Consider the following 15,022-nt stretch of genomic DNA (forward strand, 5'->3'; position numbering starts at 1 on the left):
GGTGTACTGTCTTTGTTAGGCCTTTTCGCCTGCCACCGTCAGGAGCGGGCTGCATCAAGGGTTTCTCCGCAGGTAGAAGGTGATGCCGGGTTTTGTCTCTCCGCTCCGTGCGGGTTACCCCTGCCCGCTGCCCGGGACCCAGACCCTGCTGCCCGGCTCCTCTGGGCCCCTGGCACCGAGGTCCCTGCGGCCAGGCACCGACCCAGAGCAGGGACTGCCGCCAGCTGCGAGCGCACCGGGCCTTTTTGTTGTTCTTTTTCTTTCCTGCAGCTGGATCAGCTTTCAGGCAGGTTCTTTGTGGCCCTACCAGCAGCTGCTGGGGCTGTGCAAGGTGTGAGTAAACGGGCAGGAGGGAGTAAACTGCGCTGCTGCGGTGTGGAATGATGGTGTTAGTTACGCTCAGGTCCCGAGATCCGGTTTTTCCTCGCAAGCGTGAGAGTTAGACACTTGTGCTGGCTGATGGTTTCATTTGCTTGGATTTTTTTCCCTTTATGAAAGAAAGAGCTTTCCTTTTTTTTTTTCCTTAAGCAGACCTCTGTGGGAAAACTTTGCTTTTAAACTTATTTTGGGCTTTTCTGGTTGATACTATTTCAATTTCTTGTTCGTTGATGCTTTTTTCCCTTTCTTCCTTTTTGTGCTGGATGTGCTGGCTTTCTGTTTCTTTGGCTGGTCTGGCTTCTAAATGTTCTTTAATGGTGGGGGGGCGTGGCACGGAATTGGGCAAAGATAAAATATAAGAATCTGGTACTATTTCACGTTAGCTTCTCCAGTGGAATCTTGTAAGCCAAAGGGGAAGAGGAAAGAACAGAAAAAGTGATCAAATGGAGCTCAGGGTGCTTTGCTTTGTTCAAGGCAGAAAGCGAAAAATGTTATGAAGGAGTGACTGAGATTTTGTTTTGCTTATATTTCCCTTCTTTTGAGGTTGAAAGGTAAACGAACATTTTGAAACACTTCGGCTTAAAATGCCGAGCTCTTCTTTTTCTCTTCAACTGACTCCATTGAAAAAAGAAAAAAAAAAAAAGTTCTTTAAAAAAAAAAAAAATGTAGCAGCAGTTCTCCAGTTGTGGAGCCAGAAGTAGTGTCGTGTGTGGGCAGAGAGGCCTTGCTGCTCATTCATCAGCCGTTCCTGCCTTCTCTCTGTGGACCGTAAAATTAGAAAGGCTCCGATGTCCGTTTAGTCTGATAGTCTGGGTAATGTGGGCTGTCGAAATCAAGAGAAGCTCTTTGTGAATTAGCTGCCATGCCGCTCGTGGCTTGCTCAGCCTGCAGATTCTGGCCTCTGGTGTATAATTGAGGAAAGTAATTGTATTTTAAGAAGACTTAAATCTATTACCCAGGTGTGTGCTTGTCCCCTGGGCAGATGTCAGGGGGTGTGAGCTTTATTTTGCTGCCAGCGAGTGATCTGTGGCCTTCTGATGGTGGTAGGCTGCAGTTTCAAAATTGTAGCATTTTAAACTTTTAGGAGTGGTCCATGTGAGACCCTGTCCTTTTCCTCCCCTGGGAATTGCCTAGGTGACCTGCTTCTTCCCCCAGAGCAGGCTCCTTGCCTTTCCCAGGGGCTTTCATCTTTCTCATTCAATTCACTGTCCAGAAAGACTTTTATTTGTTGTATCTTTCCTGAATTTGCTTTTTGTGCGCAATGACAAGCTTGGCCATAGAGAGCATAGGTCCGTGGTGAGGGATGGAGAGTCAAGAACAACTAGAACTGGGTGTAATTGAGAACTGTCAACTTTGCAGCAAAGGAGGATGTTCAAAGCATGTGGCTGTCTATCGAGGCTTGAGGTAGCTCCTTGGATAACACTGAGTGGAGATTTGGATCTCCAGTTCTAAATAGTCATTCAGGAGAAAGTGTCAGAAAGTCTCCTGAGTTTCCAAATACTGGGGAGTTGTCTTGGCTGGAGTCCAAAGGTGAAGTAGCAGTAGGACTCTGTGTGGCTTTCCTTCAGATGTGCTACTTGCTGCTGCAGTTTGCACCATCTGATGTGGTTGCTGTTCTTCTGAAGGCGTCCTAGAGTGACTTCAGAACAACTGAAATATTCAAGAACTGGTGTCTTGGAGTACTCCGCTTGTTCTGGGTTTCCTGCCCTTCCTTCTCTTTGAGGTGGCTGTTTCCTGGGGAGTTTGGCTGCAGTGGGGGTCTGTGCCCTGGAGGGACCAGCAGTGTCCCATGAGAAGGCATTTCGGTAGCAGAGTGATAGCCCAGAGCCCCTGCCAAGTGGGAGACCAGTGCAGAGAGCAGCATGCCCAACCCAGTGATGTACTGGGGGAATGGTGCAGCCGCACTCTGAATCTCTCAAGCCAGGCCCACTGGGATGCTCTCGGCTGGCCTAAGACAGCACAGGGCAGTTAGGGACGTGGGAGAGGCCTGGGTATCCAGGAGGAGAGAGGAATTTGGGAGAGAGGCAGATTTAACAGGGAGCAAATGCCCACCACAGTGGTGAAAAGCACAGATGGAATAGCTGCTTCTGCGCAGCATGCCTTGGCTGGATCAACTTTAGGCAGTTTCTCAGTGAGCCCGTGGGTGAAATTCACTGTTTCATTTCCCCAAATGTCCTGCCATCATCCCCTTGGGCCGTTTGTATCTGCTGGTGTTTGCCAGACGTTGCCTGAGCTGCTCTTAAACTGCAGCTGTTTTTGCAGGTTCCCAGTTACTGCACAGTTGTTCTTACAGTGTTTATTTTAGTGGTTATAAACTGATTTTTAAAAAGGAGTTGGAACTTGAGCTGGAAAGTCTCCTTTTTCTTCTTCCCCTTCATGATTTGGTTGAGAAGCTGCACTATAGGAGGTAGCAGCTGAGCCCTTCAATATTGCCCCCCCAGCTTATGCTTTGAATTTTCTGAGATGTGGTTTCCCAGGGATTCAGGGGGTGGTTGTCCTGTACCTTGATTTTAGTAGTGGGACATATGTTTGGGTGGGGGTGTCTGCTCTTAACCTAGTAAAATTAGGAACTTGGCTAGGCAGTAAAAAAACTTGGAGAGCTTTTTTCTCATAACATTTTGTTTAGCCTGAATGTTTGCAGTCAAACAGAGCTATGTGTTTCTTTCTTAAAGACACAGAGAGCAAAAAGCTCTTTAGGGCAATATTTCAAATTGCTGTGAGGTTCAGAGCCTCATTTGGAGCTAGAAGGTGCCACTGTTGACCAAAACAGTTTCACCATGACTCTGTCATCCTGCATTGTACAGGGCAAAGTCCCTCACAGCGATTCTCATGGTGGGTTCAAGCACTGTGGGTTGAAGCGTAGGTAATCTTTTTAAAAAGTAGTAAGATACAAATTGAAGGAGAGCCCAGTGCAGTTAACTTGATCCTCTGCTCTCATGGTAATAAATGTGTGTTGCCTTTCCACTCTGATCTTTGCTTCCTTCTGTTTGTTTCATAACAGTTACTTTTGCAAGTTGAACTGAAAATAGGTGCTGGAAGTGGTGAATAATCGCTTCGCTTGGAATAATCCGTGGCTGGGAAGAGCCAAGGGTTCAGTCCTCCTGATCTCTTTTGTTAGAGGCAAGCTAGCTTTTTTTTTTTCTTCCTCCTGTGTTCTGTGTTGAACATTAAACAGTGATTTCTATGGAAGAGTTTTAAGGAAAGTCTTTCAAAGTACTTGAATGACCAACTGGGGGCAGCTAAGAAAGGGTTGCCTGGGAGATGCTGTTGAGAGCAGCTAATGCAGCATGTGACAGCTTGCCTGGAAGAAAGTGAAGAAAGGCAGGATTGTGATCTGATTTTCCCTCCTTCCCCTTTGGGGTGCAGGAGTGGTGGTCCTTCTTCTGAAGGCTCAGGGGGTGCAAAAGTGACTGAGTTTGCAGGCACAAGAGTTGTGCTGCTTGTTCTACTCACCACAGGAGTAAAAAGGAATAAGGTGCAGCTGTCCCTGCAAAGACAACCTGAGAGTGTAGTCTGGGAATCAAATGCTGCACTTCATTTCCTACACTCTTTGCAGTGCTTGTGCTTCCCCAAGGTTTTCACTGGGAGGGGAAGGATGTTGCCTTGTGGGGATGTAGCACAGGGAGAGGGAGTATAGGGCTTCTGGATGCTCCTGCAGCGTCACCAGAAAATTAGGTAAAATTCTGTTACATCACTTCAAGCAATCTCAGGGTAAAGCTGGCTCTCTGGGGAGCTTATTGTTTGTTCCCTTACTCCTCTTCAGAGCTCCCACTGTACTGGTCATTCCTCTCTCTGGGTGCGTGTCTAGGGCCCAGATGATAATTGTGGGGAAATGCTGATATACATATCCAGAAATGAAGAAAATATTGTGTCTTACGTGTCCAGGTCACTACCGTTGCATGTTTAATGGATTGCTTTTCTGGATGCTACTGAACTTGCAGCTCTGAGTTTGTTCTTGTGTTCTTCCAGCGCCTGCTTAAAATGAGTTTGCATGAAAATGTGAGTGCTTTCAGGCTGTGGAGAATGAAAGTGTGATGCTCCAGTTAGGTGTTGGCAAACTGTCCCGCTGTCTGGAGTTGTGTGGGAGGAGAAATGGTTTCTTGGTTGTGTGACCCCAATGGGGAGAAGAGCAGCTGGGGTTTAACAAACTGGTTAAAATTATATAGGCCCCCAAATTCTCCAGAGACATCTCTCCTTTCCTAGAAGCTTCCTTTAACAAGCTGATTTCTCAGGCTGATTGCTTGCAGATGAGATCATGCAGTGTGTTTTGCAGGGAAAGAATCTGAACTTAGACTGGTGAGCCAGAAAGTTTTAACACACAAGTCACATGCCCAGTGTCCTCATGGCACATACAAAACACTAGAGACTGTGAAAGTATCCGTCTTCAGGACAGCTTTGTGCTCCAACGAGCTTTCTAAATATGAAGGATACCAAGGGATGCTCTAAAGTGCTGGGTCCTGTTGCTTGGACAGCAACAGGAGATAGCAAGGAAGTATTTCATCTTTCCTTAGCTCTGTTTCTCTCTTTAGTGTGTGTGGTGTTGGGATAAGCCCAAGCGAGGGAAGGCTCTCATCTGCCTTAATTCCACAGACATTTTTCTGCTGGCTTCAGCAAAGGAATTTATGTAGAATTGATGATATTTTTTTCTGTTAATGCATGAGAACATTCTGAGCAGGGAAGACTTGATGCTAATGTTCTGCTGCAGAGGATCCCACCAATCTGTGGTCCCTCTCAAAAGGGATGTTTTCCATTCTCTTGATGGCAGCTGGGTTAAGGTGTCCTTAATAGAAAGGCCTCTTCTTCCAAAATAATCACAGCCATCATTCAAGAATGTTGAAAATTAAGCAAAGCTGTTCTAAGGTGATGTTGGGTGGTATTCCCAGCATAGGGGAGCAAGCTAAAAACTTTTGTGGCCAGTAGCCTTAAAGTACAACCCATTCTCACAGGCAAGATAGAAAGGCACCTTCCTGACGCCGGTGCCTCTTTGTACCTAAAATTACTTCTTCCAAATCAAGAAGGCATTAGTTATGCAAAAACACATTGGGGGGGGGGGGGGGGGAGTTTTACTAACATTGATTATGGAAATAGGAGCCAAGGAACCACTTGTTCCCAGTCTCTCTTTAAAAAAATAAAAATTGGAATCAGACTGGGCAGGGAAAATTTCAAATTCCAAACTTGAAATTCACCAACATTTTATGCAAATTGAAGAGAGCAATGTATAAGGCAAGATGTATTAAACCTCCTACCACTCCACATCAGTGTTCTTCTGCCTGTAAGGGAGTCTCATTCTATGGGTCACTCCTGTGAGCTTGCTTTCTGAAACAAATAGTTGAAAGTACATCTTACAGATCTTACAGGTGAGCACAGGCTTGGTGGTATTTTTTTTTCCTGTCACTATGCTGCAGACTTAAGCATGCCTGCTCCATGGGAGTTTATCAGAAGCTCTTTCCAATGCGTAACTTCACACAAGTATTTTATAGGGGTGGAAAGTCAAGCACATGGAAGTGGAAGACACCTATATGCAGGCTCATCAAACTTCATTTGGCATCCTTGTGAGTGTGTAGTACAATGCAAGTTAAAATACCTACTTTGTGTTGTATTATTTTATTCCCTAGGTAATATAGTTGTGAACATAAGTTGCTTTGGTTCTATGCCCTTACTGACTGGCTAATAATCCCAGGATCCTTCTTTTAATGAAAAGAACTGGTAAAACTCTTGTTGCTCTGACAGATTGCAGTGAGGTGGTATATTTTTCGTAGCAGCTCAACCATTTCATTCTTCATGCTGTTCCCTGTTCCTGGATGGGATCCTGCTGGGTCTGTTCACGGGCTGTCCGTCCACCTGGAGACTGGCTGATGATCATCCCGGGGCCACCGGCTGGGTCGAGCAGTGTGTACACATGGGAGGTGATGATCTGTACCCTGAAGAGTGCTGCCTAAACCTTGTTTTGTCCATGAAGCTTCAAGTGTGGAGCTGTCGAAAAAACAGCCCACTCAGAACTAATGCTTGCAGAATGCATGAGCAAGGAATTAAACTGGGTGGAGTTATTCCAAAAGTTGGATTTGGGGCCTGTTCGCTCCTAATGCAGCAGCTCTCTGGGTGTTTGCTTGGAAGGGCTCCCAGCATGAATGATGCTCTTCTGACCTGATTTGACTTTCCTTTTTTGATGCTTGGGTACTGTGCCCAAATCTGTCTGCAAAGCTCTGCAGTGCAGAGCTCCAGTGCCTGATGAACCTGAAACAAGTCAGCTCCTGTCAAGAGATGGTAGTGAGATGATCAGCTCATATGTGCCATGGGGGATGGAGGAGAGGGTGAGAGGACAAGAGGAGGAACAGACAAAGTAAACAGTTGTGTTTCTTCCCCAGGACTGTCCTATGTCCTGAGTCTGCCAGCTGCGATCTGGAGGCCAGAAGAATAGGGTGGGGTATTTTCTTCCAACCAGATGAATTTATGCAGTGAAAATGAGAAGTTAGTTCAGTTTCTCTGGGAATAGCATTTAAGGTGTAAAAACGTTCCACCCATCAGTAACGAAGAGCTGCTGAAGAACAAGCAAATACAGAGACAGAGCCTGCAGAGCACACTGTGTTTGCAGCTCTTTTTCCTTGAAGGATGAGAAACTGGGCATGTTTTTGTTGCATGTATCATTTGGTAGTGGTATCAGTTATTTGTGTTGCCTTCTTGTGGAGAGCTAAACTAGCCAAGTGTCAGGTTTTGTTGTCCATCTGTGTTACTGTTTTTTTATTTCATTTGTGCTTGTTTGTTTCTGCCTGTCAAAAAGTAAAAAAAAAAAAACCAAAACCAAAACAAAACCAACAAAACACAAAACCATAACAAAAAACCCCCAAACTTGTAGCAGAAGTAGCTGGAGTACCAGTATTCTCTGATATGCAAATGTCAGACTATAATGAGTGCTTTTTACTGAGCTCAGGCTGTTTCTACTGTTCCTGACAAGCTGTCACATCTTCATGGTGGGTAATGTGATCTTCCAGGAATGTTTATCTTTCATTTCTGCATTTATAGTGGAGCTGAGCTGGAGGTGCCTGTAAGAACATGTGCAGTGCGAGCCTCCAACGCCATGGTGTTGTTTGGGATGAGGTGTTGGCCATGTGTGCTATGATTCAGCTGCTGAAGAGAACAAATCAGCAGACTAGCCGAGCTAGCCATGCAGTGAGCTCCCTCACTGTTTCCCTGGACAAGGGTCCCAACGCTGTAAATTCATCTCGTGGACTTTGTTTTTAAGTGCATGTGTTTTGCGTTTGTCTGGATTGCGATGGATATTATTCAAATGACCCAACTTCCCAAAGTGTCCTTCCTCTTTCCACGAGTTTGACGCCATCCATCTACATACTTAGCTAGCAGCAATCTTGTATTTTCTTTCATGTTTTGGGACAACCTGGCCAGGGCTTTACTCCGAGAAAATGAGCTTTGCTGGCCAGTGCCATGTACAGATCCCATGGGTCAGTCCTGGCAGCACCATGGGCAGATAGCTGGGAGGAATGGCACTGATGGCAGTTTCTCGGGTGGCCAGCGACCCTCTTTCATCTCGGTGCCTGCTGCTGTTTCCCCATCACCCTCCAGACAAAGCACCTCATGTAGACATGCTGCTTTCTCCCTGAGGACTGCACCCACCAGTGATTAGATGTGGTTCAGTCTCTGCTATGGCATTTTTTGGCCTCCTCCCAGCGCTGGAAGGACACCAAAGAGCAGCAGTGCTTCTGAGAAGACTTAGAGAGGGAAATGATTTTTCTAGTTGCTTCTAATGTCTTGAGAGCTATTGGCTGTCTTGCTTTTAACCTGTATTATTGGAATTATTGCAAGCTTTTGTATTTGAATACATAGCTGAAGTTAAATGCCAAAAAGAAATCTCTTATGGCGGGTGTTAATTTGTGCAAGGATGGTCTGGTGCAGTGTAGTGACCCTGTTTGAGACCCGTGCAATACATCAAGGCACAGATACTGGTACTGCAGTATCCCTACCAGTACAGAATTAGCCCTGATTGTGTCAGTGCTGATATCTTTAACCAAGCTTTTAATATAATCTAGAAAGATCTCTTCAGAGAAACTCGATGCAAGTCTCTCATAGAACTGTTGGCAATAATTATTCTGCCTCTTCTCATTTTCTGTCACAGAATGATGGAAATACTGGTTGGAAAGGACATCTGGAGGTCTTCAGCCTGACCTCCTGCTTGAAGTGGGACTGTCTCCAGCATGTGATCGCCTCAGCCATGGCTTTGTCTGGCCAAGTCTTGAAAATGACCAGGGATGGAGCAGTGTACCATGCTGGATCAGCTTTTGTTTGCTTTTGCTTGAGAGTTGTACCTAGTGAACCACCTCATAGTGTCAGTTATGCATTTAGGTTTGAATTACCTCATCCTGCAGGTTTAAAAACATTTAAGTGAACTGTTGGGAAGTGTCCCAGTAGGGCTAATAATGTAACGTGTAATGTATCTGAATCCTTCTGTCTTTTCCGTGCTAGTATGGGAAATATGAGCAGACGCTAGGGCTGTTTCTGCAGGAAAAGGCAGGGATCCTGTTAGATGGTTTTCTTATGTTTGCACGGGATATTACAGGTGAAGCAGTGCTTGTAGGGTGTATCCCGTTGTTGGAATGAGCACATGGGTGTTCCCCTCAGTATTAGCCATGGTGTTTGCCCAGATATGAGCAGGGCTTGTCAGGAGGCACAGGATGAGCACTGCAAGCATCCTTCGCGTTGAGGCTGAGTGTAGGATCAGTGCCGGCCAGCTGTGTGCCCAGGCTGAGGCCACACATACACAAGGCATGCAGTTGCCTTTTGTCTAACCTCCTCAGCCCCTTGCAATGGGAGGAGAGGGTTTTCCCCAGAGTCTGCTGCATTTATTTCAGAAAAAATACCAGGTCATGAGATGAGTGTGGCTGTTGGAGTGCACATCTAAGTTGCCTGACGTGGTCCTGGGTATTAATGGGAACATAACAGCTCTCTACATCCAACAAGTAAACTTGCCTTCAGAAATGCCACAAGCTTCTGGACGCAGTGGGTGTCCATGAATGGCATGTAGTCAGGCCAGACCAGAGGCCTGCTGCTGCGTCTGGGCTGGGCTGGATTTCTTCAGACAAAACTGCAGATTGCAACACCCTTATGCTTACTTAGGCCAGGAGGCCTTGCTTGCAAGGGAGATGGCTGAGATGCAAGATGCTGCTGAGGAGGTGGAAGCTTCCCTAGCCAAGGCCTCATTGCTAGACTCAAATCTGGCTGCATCTCCAGACTTTGCATCCCCTCATGCAATGGGGAGATTCAGAAATTATGCGCGTGCTTCACTGGCACTGAAAGTGAGAGCTCCTGTGGGCTGGTTGTGATCTTGCTTGGCACTGCCTTCCGCTCTGGAGATCCATGTTGTATTCTTGTTAGAGTGCAAACTAGCTGTTGTGTCAGATGAGTCCGGTGGTGTGGAGTGAGCAGCAGTGTCCTTGGGTTTGTTACAAATTCCCACTTGCACTGTGCAGAGGGGCCCTTTGGTATCTTGCCCATCTGAACTGCACACCCGAGAGCACGCTCCTGCCTTTTGTTTCCATACCAGAGCCAGTGAAAAGGGCTGGGACTGTGGGCTTCTGCAGTCTTCTGGTTATTTGAAGATGATAGTCCTTGCTGAGGAATCGCAGAAATGTGGTGACTTCTGTTGTCAGCTGCTCTCTGCATGCTAGCTTTGGACGAAAGTGCAGAGGTCAGGTTTGGGGTTGTATGGCCAGAGGGTCCTGGAGCAACAGCTGTACAGCAAGAGCTTCAGGGATGTCAGCTAGAGCTGACTTTTGGCTTACAGCTGTTGTTTTACCACCAGTTCTATGCACCACTTATTTTTGCAGGGGTCTGTCTTTGTGCGTTGCAGGCAGAGGAGCTGTAATGGCATCACTGCCACAAGCTGAGCTCTGCCCGTTCAGTGGTTCAGTTGGTTTGGTGTCCCTTGCTGGGAAAAGCAAATGGCTGGTGCCAAATCTCTCCCTTCCCACATGCTGTCCCTCCTTGCTGAAGCTTATAGCAAGTGCTTATGGTTTGCTTTGGCTTTCTGTTCATATTCTCCATGTCTCTGGAATAAAATCTCCAGTGAAGGAAGTTGATTAGCTTTTCTCTGAGCTGGATTTGGAATTAATACTCAGACATTGGTCTTCTCAGGTCCCCACAGCTTGTAGTTTTTGACGTGAAACTTGCCAACACAGATTCACTGGGGAAACTTCTGGGGAGAGGAACAGACTTGGGGAAGTACCATGGCAGGTGAGATAGCAGGGCTTTGTCCCCAGCAGCCCTGGGACCTGTGCAGCTCTGCTTGTCAGAACTGTCCTTACGCTGCCTTCCTTGCTCCAAACTTGTTACAAGGATGGAGGGCAGAAAGAGTTGGCCTACTGCAGTGGCGGGGGAGGAACATGTGAAGGACAGTGCTCAGGACATTAGATACTATCTAGTGCTTCAAGAAGAAAGGTCAGCTTTGAAAGAGGCCTTGTGTCTGCTGAATATATCAACTGCTTCAGGGATTAGATGTCAAAAGCCCAGAGCAGAGGCTTACTAGCTCGTGGGAGTTGAGCCCCTCCTTGGAGTGGCAGCAGTTCTCATCTGCGGCGCTTGCTGTTGCAGGACACCAGAGGGTACTTGGCTCATCGTGCAGATGAGAGCAAAGCGGAAAGGCTGGAGGTGTCCTGCTTGGGCTGGTCCCAGTGTCCAGGGATAGGGAGGGATGTCTGTTTGCAGATAATAGTTTTCTCTGCCCCTTTCTCACAGCTGCGCCAGCAAAGATGGCCAGGGAGAGTGTTTACAAGTGTGTCCTTGCTGAGCGCTGCTCTATGCCAGGAGGTTACTCCTTGTCTGGATGACATGTTCACTGAGGCTTTGTCATTACAACAACTAAAGCTAAATTGATTGCGCTCCACTTGTTCTGACCTGGGGGTATAAGTACTACTTTTTTCTCTCTAATCTCATCCTCATCTTTGAGGCAGCCCATGATGCAGCAGCTGGGGACCATGGTGTTTAAAAAAACAGGGCAAATGAGAGGCTGCTGCTGCTTGGATCTTTCCTGGTAGTATTAAAGCTCTGAGTGAAATTTTGGGGGCTGGGTAGGAGTCGTTTTTCTTCCATTACCACCTCCCTAGCCCTTCTCATCCCTGGGTGAAGGAGCTGTGGTGGCAAAGTGATGCTGAGGCCTCTTCTGCTCCTCTGTCCCAGCAGGACAGGGCTTCACTGAGCAGCTGCCTGTGTGCCCAGAAACCAGCAGCCTGGCTCAGCTGCAGAACTTTATCTTCTGGGGGCATGAGGATGTGTCTATCCCATGGCTGGACCAGAGCCTGTTTTGGTGATTTAGGAAGTCACTGAGGGGCAAAGGAGACACCATACTGCTGTGGTGTTTGCCTTCTTGAGGACTTGTCATCTCTCTTCAGAGCAGGAAAGGCTTCCTTGGCATGGGGTGGGAGGTGTGTGGTGGAGGGTGGGTGTTCCCCTTGTGCCCTGTTGTCTCTTACACCACTTGGGGAGGGTTTGTCCCACATCAGGTGTTTGTATGTCATCGCATGTGGTATGTTGTCATCTCTGAGCCTTCTTCTGTTATCCTGCAGAATGGCTCTAGTCAGCATCTTGTATGTAAGGGTGGTTTGTCAGTATTTCTTGGAGGATGTCATATGCATGTCCCAAACTTGCCCTCCCCACCATGCCAAGCTCTGCCCTGCTTTCCTCTTTTCCCAGGTTTATGGATGGAAGTGGATTTCTTTGCAGTGGAAGGATGATACTAGCAGAGCTAGGCTGAGCAGATGTTTAGTTGGGGTAGGGTGGGGGTGAACATACTGTCACACTATGGGTAAGGACAGAAGAGGGCTTTAGGTGTAAACAAAGCACTCTTACAGCAGGCTTCTGTGTTGCATCAAAAGTTCCTGGAAAGGCAGGAGCTGGCTTCGGCCACCTCTCACTGAAAGAATAAAAAGCTTGGATGTTGTACAGTTCCAGCCTCCTAGTGGGATTGTCCCATGCTCTTCAAGTCCTTTGTCACTGCTTCACCAAAGGCCACTCAGGTGATGTCCTGCTCCTGTCTGTCATGAGACATTGGTGCTTACTGGGATGACCGGGCCTGCTATGGCCTCCTAGGATAAAGGTCGTGCCACAGCTGGGCTAGGCAGGCGACTGGAAGGCAAGGAGTGTAAGGACTGTGGAGCAGAGCCACTGTAGGAGGACAGGTGGTCTGGTGGTATTGCTGGAGCAGCCTGTTGTGCTGCTGCTGCAGGAGGGGCCTGGCAGAAAAAGCTTTTAGGTGCTATTCTAATTAGTGTTTTCCTTATTCTCACTCGGATGTGTATTCCCATCTCACTGTTGGTAACTGGGGCAGTTCTCTGGCCACAAGTCACAGGTCTGGTGCATGTCTCTTGACATTCATTTCTACAGTGGGGTTATGTAGCTTTTCTTCTGCCAGAATCTTGTGCTCAGTACAGAGGAGGAATCTGCTCAGTTGTTCAAGGCTATTAGGCCATGTTGAGCTGTTTGTCTAGTTGCCTTCACCTTGGCATCAACATGCTCATCGGTGTTCATTCATTTATTTCTCCCAATGCCACCTCATCAGGCAGTGGCTCTGGGACAGCCAAAGGCAACTTCCTGATTTCAGTGTGAACAGCTCACCAGTTCATCACCCATGAATTTCAAATTTCTGCTTTGCTGCTCAGCATAGGAGGTTATTTTTAAGCACTGGAAGAAAAAACCTGCTTTTAAGCCCATTGAAACATTTTCAAGGCGTTATCTTCTACTTTGTGAGACCACCTCCTACCTCGTCTTAGAATACTTTTGAAATACTTCTGGGATTCACGATACCATATAGACACTTTAAAAAGCCAAATTGTCCTGCATTGGGATAAACAAGCTTTTGCGTCTAAATTTGTATATGGAATTTAGTATCTGCTAATGGGTCTTCATCTGTTAATTGGACTGATCTTTGCCAAAGCCAAACACAATCTGTTGGAGAAACTATAAAAATGCCAGCCCTAGCCTGAGCTGGTTCTGCTCCCTTGCCGTTTGGAAACCTGCTCGTGCTGCAGAAAGTTTTTCTGTGCAAAACCAAAACAGGGTCTGTTGATGTTATTTCTAGTCCTTTGAGAAGATGACTTGCTGGTCACATGTGCTGCTATGAGGTCATTAGGAAGTCTCTCAAATACACAATATGAGAACCGATGATGCTACTGCAGAAGTATGCTCCCTCTGAGATGTGAGATGCAAAACTTTCTGAAGTACTTTGGTTTGTAATAGCTCTGAGTGGGAACTGTTATTGTGCATATTTGGGCTCATTCCAGTGAAAAAAGGACTGTTTTCTGCTTTGCTTTATCCCTAGATTGATTAGTGAATGTATACTGTGGGATCAAGTTACATTTCAGAGGGCATCCAGCAGAGAGCCTATTTCTGTATTGAAGTGCTGAAGGCAACGGTGACTCTAACTGCAAGATCAGCAGTTTCTAGCAGTGCTTTGTGCTGCCACGGCACTGTGCCTCCCCAGGGAAAGGAGCTCCTCAAATCTGTTTGCGAATTGGGCCATTGCTGTTCCTGGTGCCGCAGGGCAATGGGGAGCTTTCTCCAGACCCTTGATGTTGCTTCTGTGATGTGCATGTGCTTTGATGCTTTTATTGCTGTCCCTCCTGCACTCCCTGTTCCTGGATGTCCAGACGTACCTTCTGTCACAAACTGTCCTGTGTCCTCCAAAGGGAATTGTTTTGGTCCCAGTTTACCCCAGGGGCCTGTATCCAGCTTGGTCCCTGTACATCATTGTTAACAGGGCAGGCATCCTTATTTTGGCAGGGGAGTGCCTTGTAAGTGCGTTATCTCAATCAGTAACACCCTCCTGGAGTAGAGCTTCCCAAGGAAGGGGTCTCATGTCTTTCCACCTCTATCATACTGCTGGTCCTGTGTTTCTGTCCCAAACCGTGTATGAGCCTTAGGGATTGTCCCATCCCTCTGAGCTGATGAACACACTCAAACATGGAAAAATTACCCAAGGGGGAAAAACGTAAATAGTTTTCTGTTCTTGGTACAGAGGTGGATTGTGTGGCTGAGATGGGGTACAGAGGCAGGGAGGAAGATGGGAGCAAGGTGGCATCTGATTGCACGTATGACCGTGTCCTACAGCTCGCAGCTGTATTTTCCAGTTGGGACTTAGTGTGAGCACAGTGTGGTTGATGTCTGCTTCCTTTTTTTCTTTTGAATACCCCAAATACCTGCTGCTTTTGTTGATGCTTTGCTGTGATTCTTCTGCTTGAAACCTGGTGTAGCATATGGGAGTCTTTGAAGAATGGGCTGAATTGCTGCCGTCCCCGCTTCTCAGCTTCCTGCTGTGGAGTCCCAGTGAGTGTCACTCTTGTACATCACTGGCATCCACTTCCCGCCCCGGTGCTGCTGTTGCAGCCCTGTGCTGCTGGCTCCAGGAGGATGCTTTCCCATGCTGGGGTGTCCAAACGGGACATCACAGGGCTTCCCTTGCCAAGCAGCTTCCTTGCAGGAGGCAGGACAGCACCTGTGTTTCCCAATGGGCAGGTCAGCAAAGTACTTCTGCTCTTCGGTCTCCTTGTGCTGTTGTGTTCCTTGCTGCTGGTCCCCTAAACTGGGGCTTTATACTGGTGACCCCAGGTGACGTTCCGCTCAAATCCCAGTGGCCTTGTGACCC

The 15,022-nt window shown here is 47.2% G+C and overlaps 1 protein-coding gene across 3 annotated transcripts in view; it reads left to right on the forward strand.

Annotated features, from left to right (window-relative positions):
- Positions 1-15,022, forward strand: part of LOC115335127 (discoidin domain-containing receptor 2-like) — a 63,407-nt gene that overhangs the window by 738 nt on the left and 47,647 nt on the right. The window contains exon 1 of one of the 3 annotated variants that reach the window (XM_030000378.1): positions 14,587-14,703. The exons of the other annotated variants lie outside the window; for them this stretch is intronic. The gene's annotated coding sequence lies outside the window, so the exon portion shown is untranslated. Of the gene's footprint in view, positions 1-14,586; positions 14,704-15,022 lie in introns of those variants that run through there. 3 annotated transcript variants of the gene reach the window in all.

This window comes from Aquila chrysaetos, chromosome 24, assembly GCF_900496995.4.
Source record: "Aquila chrysaetos chrysaetos chromosome 24, bAquChr1.4, whole genome shotgun sequence".
In the NCBI taxonomy this organism is placed as follows: Eukaryota; Metazoa; Chordata; class Aves; order Accipitriformes; family Accipitridae; genus Aquila; species Aquila chrysaetos.